Raw genomic sequence first — 5,814 nt, forward strand, 5'->3', positions numbered from 1 at the left:
CAAGGGGGAAGGAGAGGTTGAGGAACATGGCTCCAGCAGCAGCACAATGGCTGGTGGTGGTGGAGCAGCACTACTCCGGCAGGGCTTCGCCAAGCGCGTGACGGAGGAGGAGAGGTGTTGCAGGGGAAAGGGAGGCGCCAGGGGTTCAGGGTGCGGCCGCCCCTCCCTCCCCCCCCCCTTTTTATATAGGCCCCCTGGGGGGCGCCGGCCCTGGAGATCTAATCTCCCAAGGGGGCGGCGGCCAGGGAAGGTGGAGTACCCCCCAAGGCAAGTGGGCGCCCCCCCCCACCCTAGGGTTTCAACCCTAGGCGCAGGGGGTGGGCCAAGGGGGGGCGCACCAGCCCACTATGGGCTGGTTCCCCCTCCCACTTCAGCCCATGCGGCCCTCCGGGATGGGTGGCCCCACCCGGTGGACCCCCGGGACCCATCCGGTGGTCCCGGTACAATACCGTGACCCCCGAATCTCTCCCGTTGGCCGAAACAGCACTTCCTATATATAATTCTTTACCGCCGGACCATTCCGGAACTCCTCGTGACGTCCAGGATCTCATCCGGGACTCCGAACAACTTTCGGATTACTGCATACTCATATCTTTACAACCCTAGTGTCGGTGTCAAAACCGGCAGATCTCGGGTAGGGGGTCCCGAACTGTGCGTCAAGGTCGGATGGTAACAGGAGGCAAGGGACACTTTATTTTACCCAGGTTCGGGCCCTCTCGATGGAGGTAAAACCCTACTCCTGCTAGATTAATATTGATGATATGGGTAGTACAAGAGTAGATCTACCACGAGATCAAGTAGGCTAAACCCTAGAAGCTAGCCTATGGTTATGATGATGAATAATGTGGTTCTTCGTCCTACGGACTAAAACCCTCCGTTTTATATAGACACCGGATAGGGTTAGGGTTACACAGAGTCGGTTACATTGGTAGGAGATCTTGAATATCCGCACGCCTAGCTTGCCTTCCACGCCAAGGAAAGAACCTTCCGGACACGGGACGAAGTCTTCAATCTTGTATCTTCATAGTCCTGGAGTCCGGCTGAGGGTATAGTCCGGCTAGCCGAACACCCCCTAATCCAGGACTCCCTGAGTAGCCCCTGAACCAGTCTTCAATGACGACGAGTCCGGCGTGCAAATTGTCTTCGGCATTGCAAGGCGGGTTCCTCCTCCAAGTTCTTCAAGAAGATAATGAACAACAGAAAATAGTGCCCGGCTCTGCAAAACAAATTTCCACGTATTGCCATATAGAGAATAACGCAAACACAAATCGAATCTGCTGACGTATTCCGCAGTACATCATAGTACTGCGACCAAGCCTTCTGTATGGAGTATTTTTACTGTTTCACCGTAGCACGTTCAACGAGGCGGTTTCCTTGGCACGTCTTGTCGAAGCAGAGATCGTGTGCCCCCCTTTTAACGGGATTCTCATTAATACGGACGTGGGTAACCCAACCGTGCCCGTTAAGCGCGTCCTGCCTTAATTAAAGGCTAGTCCAAGACGGTTACGGGGAGGGCTCTTGGTATTCTGCCTCTTATAAAGAGACCAAGGCCCCGTCCCTTCTTCTATTCTCAAAACGAGCTCGCCTGTCGCCTCGAGTTCCAACACCCTAGGCTTCCAGATTCCGGGCGCGCCGAACCTTCAACAATGTCCGGCTCTGACCTTCAGGGTCGATGGATGCCCTCCTCTGTTACGGTGGAGGACATATCAAAGTTGAGGGAGGCTAGATTCCTAACCAGCGAGATTTCGCATAGGTTGCCTGTTCAAGGATAGGCCATCCCTAGCCCTCAGCCAGGTAAGAGCATAGTATTCATCTCCCACTTCCTTCGGGGATTAGGCTTCCCAACGGATCCTTTCGTAAGGGGGTTGATGTTCTATTATGGGCTGGAATTCCATGACCTAGCTCCGGAGTCCATCCTCCACATCTCCTCTTTCATAGTTGTGTGTGAAGCGTTTCTCCATGTCACCCCTCACTTCGGATTATGGCTCAAGACCTTCAAGGTAGAACCGAAGATAATCGAGGGGCGTCACTCAGAGTGCGGAGGCGCCGTTATAAAAAGAATTACCGGTGCTCCATGGCCCGAGGGCGCTTTTCAGGAGGAGCTCGGTTTATGGCAACAGGAGTGGTTCTATGTCACCTCTCCCCGGGGCACCACTTGGGTGGCGCCTCCAGCCTTTCGCTCGGGCCCCCCACCACGTTTAACCTCGTGGATCAACACAGGGTTAGATCGGGGCTTGCCCACAGACGTTCCCCTGCTGCAGGGCCGCATAAAGGATCTCTTGAAAGGAGACCTCAACCTAGTCAAGGTGACTCAAGTTATGCTGATTTGCCGGACACTGCCTGGCCAACGTCGCCCTCTCCGCATGTGGGAGTTCAACCCAGAGGGGCCATGAGTTCTCCGAAATTTCATGGGCATGATGCCTACGGAGATGTATAAACTGTTCTTCGGATCGCAAGAAGCGAGTCCGGATTTGACCGAGGATGCTGGCCTAAGCCACAATCGCCCGGATACTCAGGTAGGTGACCTTGTGTCCGGACCTTCTATCCGCATAATTATCTTGCTTTTTAACAACATTTCTTTTTAAGCAGGAATGGATAGCAAAGGCGAAGTTGATCCGGTGTCCGGCTCCCCTTCCCGAAACCAGGCTGGATCCTATGTTAGTCAGGATGCTAGAGGTAGAGCCTTTGGAGGGAAATAAGGGGACAGACAAGGAAACCATGGCCTCTTCGAAAGAGGCCACTTCAAAGGGGGGAATCGAAAATTCCCCTCCTAGGGGAAAGAAAAGGGCCGCCTCTGACAACCCGGAAGTCCAAGCTTCAAAGCGGGGGAAAGAATCCATGTCAGAGGACCCGACGCCGGGGAGCCCCTCGGCCGAATTAAATCCTCAAAAGGAGCAGCCCTCTAACGAGCCGTAAGTAAAAAGAGAGTTGTTCTTTTAAGAGAAGTCTTTGATTTATACTTTGGGGAGTTTTAACCGAAACCTTACCTTGTAGTTCGGACCCCGCCCCTTCTCAGCAGAACTCGTCGTCGGGGGACCTTCTTCTGGAGATGATGGAGAGCGGAACGCCTCCTCCTTCTACACCGCCTAGCAAGGCGGGCAACGCCGAAGTGTCGTCACGGAGGGTTGCTCCGGATCTGCCAGAGGCAGAAGGTGATCATGCGGCCCCCCGAAGTTCTCCGTGTCCGGCCTCCGAAGAAGGCCATGGGACAAGTCCGGCACCATCTGGTGTTCGGTCGGAGGAGCTGAAGGTTCTACTGGGCCGAGCCTCTGTTTCAGAGGAGCATCGTGTGTTGATGCACACGGTGATTGAGAAGATTTCAGCCGCGGAAAGCGGGCTGAACGAGGCCGTCAAGAGTTTATTGGCGGGCCTTGAGGTACGTTTTTTTTTAAATAACGAACATTAGTGTTAATTGCGCATAATAACATGCGCCCTGTGTAGATAGTAGCCCCTGAGACTCTGTGTGGCGCAAAGATGTGCGGCGCGCAGAGGATCTTAGTCCCAGGTCCTTTAAGTGGCACCTTTATATGCAGGTGGCAAATTGTCCGGAATCAAGCCGGATTCGAGATTTTGCCGAAATGAAATGGCAACTTGAAGTGGCAGAAGCCGACATCATGCTTGTTAACAAGCGGCTTGATGATGCTCAAGGTATTTGAAATTATTTGGCGATTATTAGTAAGAGTGGCTTTATGTCAATATCTTACCTTATGTATGCTTGATGCAGATGGTGCGGCGGCCATAGAAGGACTTAGAGCCGAACTCGCCAAAGCAAAGGAGCAAGCCAGAAAAAGTGATGCGGCTGCTGGAAGAGCCCGCGAAGAGCTGAAAGCCGAACAGGCTTCCCATTGCCGAAGCAAAGATGAGATGGCTGATCTTGCCGTAAAATTGAAAAGCGCTACTGACCATTGCAAACTTCTTGAAGAGGAAGGTCGAATCAGGCAGACGGATTTGGAGAAGGCCGTTGCTGACGCCAAGGACGCCCGCTCTATGATGAGAGCGGCAAAGGAAGAGCTACGTCAAGCCGGACTAATTGCGGATGGAAAGCCCTTCCTGCTGCGAAGAAAATTCTGTGATCCGAAGTTCGCCCCGTTGGACCAAGCGTGGAGCGTGGAGAACACCTATCTGGATTTGGCGGCTAGTGCCGCTGATGCGACCAGGTACTTTCAAGATAAGAAAGATCATGAAGTGGAAAAGCTCTTCTGGTCGCAATTCACCAATCCAGAGCGTCCACTTGCAGTGGACGATCGCCTGGCCCAATGGGCCGAGCTGAATAGGTTGTCCGGACTCGCCATGAGCTATGCCATGGATCGCCTGTGTCCGGGGAGATCGAAGCCGAAAAGCTATTTTAGCTTGGTGCAGCAATTTCTTGACGTGGTGCCTCAGATTGAAGCTCTGAAGAGGTCAGCTTGCACAGAGGGCGCTCGGCTGGCTCTTTCCCGTGTGAAGACGTACTGGGCAGATATGGAGCCCACCGTTATTGCGTCCCGTGATTTGGAGAAAAGCTGAATGCCTTCCGAACACTATTTTGAGGAAGTCCTCGCTGGCGCTCGTATAATAGAGACGCAGTGTTCGAAGGATGCTGTGTTATGACAGCATGTGTAATCGTAGATCAGTATTTTTATAAATTGTAATGGCATATTTTAGACTTGTGCCTTCAAGTATTAATGACACCTCCTGTGCGGCCATTTTAATATATAAATTCTGAAAGATTGCAGTCGTTGGCTTCAGCCCCCACGCACATAATGCGGGGGTGCACGCAGAAAACACATTCACACTTAACCCAACGTCTTGGTCCTACAAAGGAGGTGATTGCGCCGCGGGCCAGGCAACAGGACTATAATGCTTTAACACTTTCACTTAGCCATAGGAGCTTGACAGTGGGACTCTTTAGGTAGCCCTGAAGTGGCAACTGCGTTTACCCGAATTCGGGACGCGTTTGAGCCTGACCGGGAAGCGGCCCTTCGTCAAAACGGAGGAATTCGATAAATCCCTATAAGTCATCGAGTGGCGACCAGTCTCTCGCTATATCATGACAGTCGGTTTTCGGCTTTCTCTACTGACGTGCTCGCCCAGCCGAACCGGGGCACAATCGCAGTAGTTCTCCTGGTGCTACCTTAGCCGATAGAACGGAACGTAAGGTGGCCAAACTCAGGAGCCGGGCAACCCAACATATGACCAAAATCATGACTCGGAGCTGATGCATATAGTGCCAAAACTCGTGACGCCGAACACTCCCTAAGGTGTTCGGTCTTTGTGGGTGTGTGCGGAACGACACCCCTCCTTTTTTATTAAAAAAAGAAGAAAAAAGCCCCTCGTGCCCAGGTATGAGCAATAATTCTGGCGTGGCCACATGCCAAGACGCCAGTCTCCTCCTTGGTTATGGTAAAATGAACCAGGGGATGTATAACAGCAAGAGACAGTAAAAAAGGTTTACGCAGGGCCTTAATCTAAAAAGAATCCTTTGGGCGGGTCCCTACTGCATGTCTGCGCCTGTGTCTCCGCTGTGCCGTGTCCTGGACGGGCGCCGTACGACATTCATCTGTAAAAGAGAGGAATTTAGATTGAAAATGGGTCGTGCGGGACAGAAAGAATAATAAATAAGATATGAAGTGAAAAATAAAATAGGTCGAGCTTTATTGTCTCTGTGTGCAGCCCCTGGTATGGCATATTTAGCCTATAGTGATGACGGGCTTGTGCCGAACTCATTGAGTCCGGGTCTGTGGCCATTTATGACTTACATCGAAAAAGTCTTTCTTGGCTGGCGAGGCCATCTTATTGTGTGGCTATTTAAGCGGCCGCACAGTCCTCCTTTTG

This window comes from Triticum dicoccoides, chromosome 5B, assembly GCF_002162155.2.
Source record: "Triticum dicoccoides isolate Atlit2015 ecotype Zavitan chromosome 5B, WEW_v2.0, whole genome shotgun sequence".
NCBI classification, from domain to species: Eukaryota; Viridiplantae; Streptophyta; class Magnoliopsida; order Poales; family Poaceae; genus Triticum; species Triticum dicoccoides.